A 9,721-nucleotide genomic window follows, 5' to 3' on the forward strand; every position below is an offset into this window, starting at 1 on the left:
ACTTACAGCCATAAAAACTAATTACACAGCAGTAAACACAAAATGATGTATGATTAAGAACTCAGGCACACATGCAGAGAAAAAGGCGTATTTTTGTTTTCTTTATATTGCCTCTAAATGCAGTCAGTGTGTCCACGAACATTATGACATTTCAACTTATATTTTATAGCAGCATTTAAGGGGCTTAAAAAAATACCCCAAGCCTGCATACGGAGAGGTGCTTACTGGCATAATTTACGCACACACATGCATTTAACCACTTGTATGAACAATAATTAATTCCACTGACTATTATAAATTAATATTCAGGCCAGTAAAATAGGTTTGCGCCCATCCGCTTCTAATGCTCGTAAAGGGGTATAAAAAACGCAATTATGTGCCAAAGCGAATATTTTTTTACATTTGAATTTTCTGCCAGCTTCTCCGGTGTTTATAGTAGTATTTTTAATAAACCCATGTGCAATAAAGCCCAAATCTTTTTGAATTTTCTTTCTAAACATGTCGTCTTCAAGATAAAGTTTCCGTGTTAGATCACTATCAGCGGTAAAATCTTTACAGTTCAAAAACCATGAAATAACTTGTTTTAGCTTCTTTTCACTGTAAGTCATGAGTGAACGCTTAGGGGTACATTTATAAAAGGAGTGAATGTTGCATTCACCAACCGTTCTTTCGGTGAATCTTTCTGGCATGTTTTTAATTAAAGTGATTGATTCACCTGCAGTGTATGTTTGTTGAATGTCACATTCACTGGATTCTAAATATGCACTATACTGTATATATATATGGCTAGGGTCCAATTACTTAACATAAACAAATGCCCATGTGGTAATTTCCCTACTGGTAATTTTTAAACAAGGGTGATATGCATAATCATACTATCAATATAATTATTCCACTATTTTCTGCTGCTTAAAATATTGTTAGCTTTAGATCTACTGTAGTTTACTAGTTTCTATGATTGATGTGATGCTTTGCTTTAATGGCAGGACAAAATCATATCTCCCCTGACGCGTTCATGATATGATACTGCCACCGAACATGACCTATTCAAGTGGCTTGGGCCATGCTGCAACTGCCCTGCAATCACATGCAGTGCAATGGTGTAGACTTTACAAAATTAAAACAGGTAGTGAGGAGGCAACATGATGGCTCCCTGGTACCTGTCAAATACCACCTAAAAATCAAACCACCTCAGAATGCCCATTAGAAGGAGACACAAGTGTAAACGAGCCCTTAGACTGGCATTAATTGTGTGGTTCAGGCTGGGTTCAGACCTATGCGAATTGGATGTGCGTTTCTCCGCATTCAATTCGCATGACAGGAGATTGTGACCAGCTCTCTTTGGAGCCGGTTCACATATCTCCGTTGCGGCTGTGGAGCGGCTTGCACAGGAACACTGTGCATCTTTGGCTTCATTTCAGGGCCGAATTCAGGCAAAAATTCATCCCTGATTCGTCCCTGAAATGGAGAACAGGGACGCATCGGACCCCTGCTGTGAGCCGCATCCATTGGAGGTGTGAACCCAACCTCAAGGCATAGTCTATAAGGAAAGCAGAAAAAATACATTTGAGGTAGAGGTAAAATAATTCATAAGAAAAAAAGGTTTTCAGCAATTAAAGTTAACAATGGTTGCCAACCTCTCACTGTACAATCTTAAAATGCGATAGCATTTCCCTCCTGCAATTTTCCATGGTTATCAACCACTGATACTTAACCCAACCATTTCCATTAAAAAATTGGAAACGGTTTTCGAGTATTTAGAAAACAATTAGCCATTTCCTGTTTTTTGACTATTTAGAGCACAGGTATCAAACACAAGGCTCGCGGGCCAAATCCGGCCCTCCAGGCCATTTCATGTGGCCCTCACACCTCTCCTGCAGCTAGGGTTGCCACCTCATCCCTTTAAAAAGGAACACATCTGAATTACACAGGTTCTGTGGCTGATTAAGGTGGTAATTAAACTCACTTGGTGCCTTATCTGCATTAAATTAGCCTCAGAATCTGTGTAATTCAGATGTGTTCCTTTTTAAAGGGATGAGGTGGCAACCCTACCTGCAGCCCTCCTGTGGTCCTCTTCCAAACCCTTACTTTCTGCTTTCAAGCAATGCATCCAGCTTCTTCCCAGCAGCAGCATAAGGAAAGTGGGTGCACTGTGATGTAAGGGAGAGTAGGCGACTCAACTTCTGATGGTGAGGTGGCTCTTGACATCTAATGTAAAGGGGAGGGGATGCACTGGACATCTAATCTTACAGATACAACCAGCCCTTTTGAGGACAATCATAATGCTGATGCGACCCACAAAGAAATTGAGTTACACATCCCTGATTTAGTGGGCATACTCTGACAGGTTACTAACCACTTACACGTTGTCAAGAAAATGCTATGGGATTGTCCTTTAGTACCTAGCCCAAATATCTCCAAACAGAGAAAAAGAAGTATCACAACAACCAATTTCTTATCGATAACAGAGACCATCCAATGTGTTCCAGCATTTGCAGGTACAACTGTGCCATTTGTAAAAATAAAGAAAAATCCATCCCATCAACCATTACCCTTTTCTGGCAGTCTATGTACAAGGTCAATAAAGCCCCTTATAAGGTTCCTATAAGATCCTGGTGAAGATATATTGCTTTACATTGAATTGGCACAGTTTTTCTAACCTGCTAGCAATAATAATAATACAATTATTGAACCAGACGGCTCACCTTTAAACAGAAGCAGTGAGGCAAATCCAGGATGGTTAATTCACAACTCCAGAGCAATAAACTGACATTCCTCCTGAAAAGGACTTTCTGGGACAGCTCCCTGTGTGCGCTCTTTCAAGTCCCCAGCTACAAGTGTGACAGGTGCAGTCCCTTCCCTGTATTGCTCAGATGAGACACACCCACATTCCAGAACACTTGGAAACTAGGTGCAGTTTGCAACATAGCCAAACATAGCAAAGAGACTGTTTTCAAAGAGCAAGTCCAAACAGACTGTGGGGTCCCTAAAATAACCTAAAGCAAGTCTGTCACCCATTTCAAAAGTTGAAAATAGGTAAGGAAATTTATTGATACTTATCTGTCCTGCCACCCACTCTGCCAATTTTCTTAAGGATCTTAAAAGACAAGCGTGGGATTTCAAAATAACAAACGTTCATACTCACTAAGGTAGGCGCAGCATCAGACCCCGCCGCCCCCTCAGGACCAAGAACTGAGCAAGCAAAGACTGCTAATCGCTCAGCTTTCAGTCTTCAGTAAACAGAAAGCCGGTAACTGTTAGTCACCTGCTCTCTGCTCTACCCCTCCAGTGCTGTGCAGAGGGCAAGAGTGCCTGGCTCAGGCTCTCAACGGAACACTGAGAGGCTGAGCCAGCTGCCGGTCAGGCATGTGTGTGGATCCCAGCATTAAAGTCGGGATCCCTCTCTAGAGCAGTGCTTCTCAACTCTTGTCCTCAGGACCTACTAACAGGGAAGGTTTGCAAGATAACTAAAATACATCACAGGTGATATAATTTGCTGATCAGTGATTGCAGTATTCAAGTCTGCATCTCCCCAAGGTAAAATCTGGCCTGTTAGTGGGTCCCCAGGACAGGAGTTGAGAACCACTGCTCTAGCGTCTGGACTAGTTGAGTGATATCAGCCAACACCAGACTTTAGACTGCTGTCGGCTGAATCTGGGTCACAGGAGCGCAGAACTAAGAGCACTCCTGTGATCCACAAGAGAAGCTGAGCCAAAATAGCTTTGGCCCTACTTCTCCTTTAACCACTTCCCGACGGCCGTACGACTTTGTACGACCGCAGGGTGGCTCTAATTCTCTGAGTGGCCGTCTTTATACGGCCTCCGCTCCTCCTGGCCACTGGCATCACTGAGATGCCGATGCGCGTGCCTGGCAGCCGCGATGTCCGCCAGGCACCCGCTATCGGCGGTTACAGAGACAAGGACATGGATCTGTGTGTGTAAACACACAGATACATGTCCTGTCAGGGAGAGAGGAGACCGATCTGTGTCCCTTGTACATAGAGACACAGATCGGTCACCTCCCCCCAGTCAGTCCCCCTCCACACACAGTTAGAACACTATGCAGGGTACACATTTAACCCCTCCCTTACCCCCTAGTGTTAACCCCTTCAATGCCAGTCACATTTATACAGTAATTAGTGCATATTTATAGCACTGATCGCAGTATAAATGTGAATGGTGTCAAAAGTGTCTGATGTGTCCACCATAATGTCGCAGTCCCAATAAAAATTGCAGATCGCCGCCATTACTAGTAAAAAAATAAATAATAAAAAATAATAATTCTGTCCCCTATTTTGTAGGCGGTATAACTTTTGCGCAAACTAGTCGCTTATTGCGATTTTTTTTTTTTTTACCAAACATATGCAGAATACATATCGGCCTAGACTGAGAAAAAAAAATTGGGCTATTTATTATAGCAACAAGTAAAAAATATATTTTTTTCAAAATTGTCGCTATTTTTTTGTTTATAGCGCAAAAAATAAAAACCGCAGAGGTGATCAAATACCACCAAAAGAAAGCTCTATTTGTGGGGAAAAAAGGACGTAAATTTTGTTTTGGAGCCACGTCGCACGACCGCGCAATTGTCAGTTAAAACGACGCAGTGCCGGAAGCTGAAATTTCACCTGGGCAGGAAGGGGGTATATGTGCCCAGTAAGCAAGTGGTTAAAGCCTAAGTGCAGACAAAACAAAAAATCAGCGCAAGGGATATATCTTACAGTCAGAGTGCCTCTTGAAATTCTGCTCTGTCCATATTCTCAAACCCCTGCTGCCATATTCTTGCGGGGCAGTGCGATGGTGTGGGGTTTAACAGAACTGTGGGAGATGTCACAGGCTCTCCTCACGAGTGCCCGGCTATGCACAACCATTCTGACTAGCTCCACTATTCATAGAAGCCATACTACAGATTCTAGGAATGGAAAGCAATCTATGAATCGAGAACAGGTGGATGATTGATAGGTCCATGCCTTTCATTCAAATATCTTATTTTATTTATAGAAGCTGTACTACAGTTTCTATGAATGGTGGAGCTGGGCAGAAAGGGTGGGCATTATTGGAAACTGTAAAATTATGGCTGTGAGGTGGATGAAGAAGCATTGACGGAGGAGTATTTTGCCTTATTAAAGAGGCATCAACACAAGCTTGCACTTGTAGTGCCGCTCTAAGCAAAGAAGAGAAACGTGTATGTTCCTGCTGGTGCTCAGGAATAGGGTGCCGGTATGAAATATCACCATCCAGTAAAGTGTAAAGAATACTTAGAAAAATTGCCACTTTCCCATCCAGTCTGTGTAGTTAACATGTGCGAGATGGCCTCAGCCTTGCACCACTCCACAAGCCACACCCTCTAACATGTTTCAACTCACCCACTGGGGCTTACTAATAGAGGTCTGGGTTCCTGGGCTTTTTGTCCTAGCTGGCCCACCTGTGCTTTAAAAAAGGGAAACAGCTAGGGTCCGGAGAGAGGGATTGTGGGTACCAACGGGTATACGAGTTATGCCCTGTACACACGACCGGTTTTAACATCGGAATAAACTCTGACGGTTTTTCCGACGGAGTTCCGCTCAAGCTGTCTTGCATACACACAGTCACACCAAATTCTGACCGTCAAGAACGCGGTGACGTACAACACTACGACGAGCTGAGAAAAATGAAGTTCAATGCTTCCGAGCATGCGTCGACTTGATTCTGAACATGCATGGTTTTTAGTCCGTCGGAATTGCATCCAGACGAACGGAAATTCCGATAGAAATTTTTTTCATCTGAAAAATTGATAACAATCTGTATCTAATTCCGTCGGAATTTCCGATGGAAAAAGTCCGATGGGGCATACACACAAACGGAATATCCGATGAAAAGCTTCCATCTGACATTTTCAGTCAGAAATTCCGCTCATGTGTGGGTCATTGGGGGTTGAGATGGGGGGGTTGTTAGGTGGCTGGGGGGGACCCTAGACTAGATGCTGTGGGGTGGTGGGGGATGGAGGCTGGGTTAGAGTTGGGATGGATGGCTTGTGGGTGAGCTGGTTTGAATTTGCAGCAGTAGATGTTTGAGGCAATTGCAGCAATTTAGTAATTGGATGAAAGGGAAACACTTTTTGAAAGATAAAAAGTTAATTTTATATACAACTATAAAGATCAGACCACAACGAGGGACAAATGAAAAGGAAAGAGGGACAGAGGGACTTTGTTCCAAATCCGGGACAGTCCCTTGAAATCAGGGATAGTTGGGAGCTATGCTACATATGTGGGACAAGCAACCTCAACAAATTGGTAGACACGTTGCACCCATTGATGGTACACCACTGAATGAGTGTCCATCAAATGTAGTACTTGATATAACCAAACAATCAAAGGATCAAAAGAGTAACAAAGGGTGAAGAAAAAAATTGCACAGTGATATACACGACAATATACTACATCAGGGTTTGACAAATTTGCTTGGAATCTAGGAGCCAGCTAAAAAAGTTAGAAGCCAGAAAACGCGCCCCGTCCCGACGAGCTTGCGCGCAGAAGCGAACACATACGTGAGCAGCGCCCGCATATGTAAACGGTGTTCAAACCACACATGTGAGGTATCGCCGCAATTGGTAGAGAGCGAGAGCAATAATTCTAGCCCTAGACCTCCTCTGTAACTCAAAACATGCAACCTGTAGATTTTTTTAAACGTCGCCTATGAAGATATTAAAGGGTAAAAGTTTGTCGGCATTCCACGAGCGGACGCAATTTTGAAGCGTGACATGTTGGGTATCAATTTACTCGGCGTAACATTATCTTTCATAATATAAAAAAAAATTGGGATAACTTTACTGTTGTCTTATTTTTTAATTAAAAAAAGTGTAATTTTTTTCCAAAAAAGTGCGCTTGTAAGACCGCTGCGCAAATACAGCGTGACAGAAAGTATTGCAACAATCGCCATTTTATTCTCTAGGGTGTTAGGATAAAAAATGTATATAATGTTTGGGGGTTCTAATTAGAGGGAAGAAGATGGCAGTGAAAATATTGAAAAATAGTGAAAAATGACATTAGAATTGCTGTTTAACTTGCTTAACTTGTAATACCAATGGCCACCACCAGATGGCGCCAGCTCACAAAAAAAAACACCTTCCAAGCCAAGTCGCCAGGACACTATTTCTAGTCGCCATAGCGGACTGGCGACCAGGATTTGTCGAGCCCTGTACTACATGATTTGTATCAGCTAAATGTTTTGTTCATGAAACCAATGTGACCACAGTTCTCAGCAAGTTTCAAACCAACTTGATTTATCCCTATGCTGAGCTAGCATTCTGGTGGTAGATTCTCGATGTGTTTTTACAGATGTTCTAAAATCTGCTTCATCAGAAGACATACCAGAAGGATATCTGGAAGTGACATCAAGAACATATTAAACATACATATATAACTGGACACTTTATTATTAGGTACACCTTGCCAGTATCGGGTTGGACCCCCATTTGCCTTCAGAACTGGCATAGATTTAACAAGATGTTGGAAACATTCCTCAGAGATTTTGGTCCAAATTTACATGATAGCATCATGCAGTTGCTGCAGATTTTTCGGCTGCACATCCATGATACGAATCTTTCCTTCCACCACATTCGAACGGGGCTCTATTGGATTGAGATCTGGTGTCTGTGGAGACCACTGGAGTACAGCAAACTCATTGTCATGTTCAAGAAACCAGTTTGAGATGAGTTGAGCTTTGTGACATGGTGCATTATTCTGCTGGAACTAGCCATCAGAAGATGTGTACACTGTAGGCATAAAGGAATAGACGTGGTTAGCAACAATGCTCAGGTAGGCCGTGGCGTTTAAACGATGCTCAATTAGTACTAAGAGGCCCAAAGTGTGCCAAGAAATATTCACCACACCATTACACCACCACCAGCCTGATCCATTGATACAAGGCAGGATGGATCCAAAATGTCATGTTGTTTAAGCAATTGAGACTTATCAGATCAGACAACGTTTATCCAATCTCCTATGGTCTAATTTTGGTGAGCCTGTGCGAATTGTAGCCCCCCTAAAAATTGTGCATGAAAATCCCAGTAGATCAGCCTATCTGGCACCAACAACCATGTCACCATCAAAGTAATTTACTGTAAATCCTCTTTCTACCCATTCTGATGCTCGGTTTGAACTTCAGCAAGTCGTCTTCACCACGTCTAAATGCCTAAATACACTGCTAGACATGTGCACTGCCGAAAAATGTGTTCATTTTTGTTTTATTCGTTTTTGTTTGCAAATTCGGAAATTCAAATAATTCGGAAATCGGAAATTTGAAAAATCGGAAATTTGAAAATCCGAAAATTTGTGAATTCGATAATTCAAAAATCTGAAAATGAGAACGAAAATCTGAAAATTTGAAATAATAACTAACTAATAATAACTAACTATTAAATTATAGGTATTGGAATTTCCTTTCAAATTTGGCTGTTAGTGAACGTAACAAATTTGTCTGAAGTTACGAATTATCCGTAATATCGAATGCCGCATCTAAACAAATGAATAACCATGGCCGATCCGCCCTATAGGCTCACTATGCACGCCGCTTAGGGCCCCGCAAAGCTGCGAAGGGCCCCCCAAATTACTAGAGGCCCCGCCTGGTAAGAAGTCATTTTTGCCCCCTCACCCCGCTTCTCAACTCGCTGGCTGCATGGGAGAAGAGGCAAGAAGTCAGCACCCCTTGGTTCTCAATTTAATGTAAGATGTCATTTCAAACAGCAGAACACCCCCTCCCCCCACTTCTCAACTTTGTGTAATGTGACATGTCACTGTCATCAGCGCCCCCCGCTTCTCATTTTTAATGTGCCATGTCATTTTGCTTAGGGCCCCAGGGAGGGCAGGATCGGCACTGTGAATAACAAATACATTTTATTAATATTTTTGTTATTTCGTATTATTAATTCGTTAAGATGCAGCATTTGTTATTTCGGATAAATTTGTATTCGTTACATTCACTAATTCCGCGTACACACTATTATTTTTCGGCTTGTAAAAAAACATAGTTTTTCAGCCTCTATAAAAAACGATTTGTTTTCCAAACTCATTATTAAAACGACGTTGCCCAGATACGATCGCTAAAAAAAAATGCTCTAGCAAAGCGCGGTGACGTACAACACGTACGACAGCACTATAAAGGGGAAGTTCCATTCGGATGGCGCCACCCTTTGGGCTGCTTTAGCTGATTTTGTGTTAGTAAAAGACGATTCACGCTTTTCTGTCTGTTACAGCGTGATGAATGTGCTTACTCCATTATGAACTTGCTTCTGAGCATGCGCGGGTTTTTAAACCCACACACGATCATTTTTTACAACCCGAAAAACGACATAGTTTAAAACGTCATTAAAAAATGCAGCATGTTCGGATTTTTTTTTTTTCATTTTTCAGAACCCGAAAAATGATGTGAAGCCCACACATGATTGTTTTAAATGACATTTTTAAAAAACGTTGTTTTTTACATGCCGAAAAATGATCGTGTGTACGCGGCATAGACAAATTTGAAAGGAAATTCCAATACCTATAATTTAATAGTTAGTAATAATTAAGTTATTTCAGATTTTGTTTTTTTTTTTGAATTTTGTTCTTTTGAATTTTCAGATTTTCATTCTTATTTTCGAATTTCCGAATTTCCAAATTTCTAATATCCGAATTTCCAAAATTTTTCATTTCCGAATATAAGTCCAGTGGAAAAGTTTTTCCTACCAGAAAATACAAAGGCTTTAA

The 9,721-nt window shown here is 41.7% G+C and overlaps 1 protein-coding gene across 1 annotated transcript in view; it reads right to left on the reverse strand.

The window, feature by feature from the left end:
• Positions 1 to 2,859, reverse strand: part of EPS8L1 (EPS8 like 1) — a 234,433-nt gene extending 231,574 nt beyond the window's left edge. Inside the window, exon 1 of the mRNA XM_040327622.1 lies at positions 2,706 to 2,859. The gene's annotated coding sequence lies outside the window, so the exon portion shown is untranslated. The remainder of the gene's footprint in view (positions 1 to 2,705) is intronic.
• Between the last annotated feature and the right edge of the window lie 6,862 nt (positions 2,860 to 9,721).

The sequence above is a fragment of the Rana temporaria genome, chromosome 10 (assembly GCF_905171775.1).
Source record: "Rana temporaria chromosome 10, aRanTem1.1, whole genome shotgun sequence".
Classification (NCBI taxonomy): domain Eukaryota; kingdom Metazoa; phylum Chordata; class Amphibia; order Anura; family Ranidae; genus Rana; species Rana temporaria.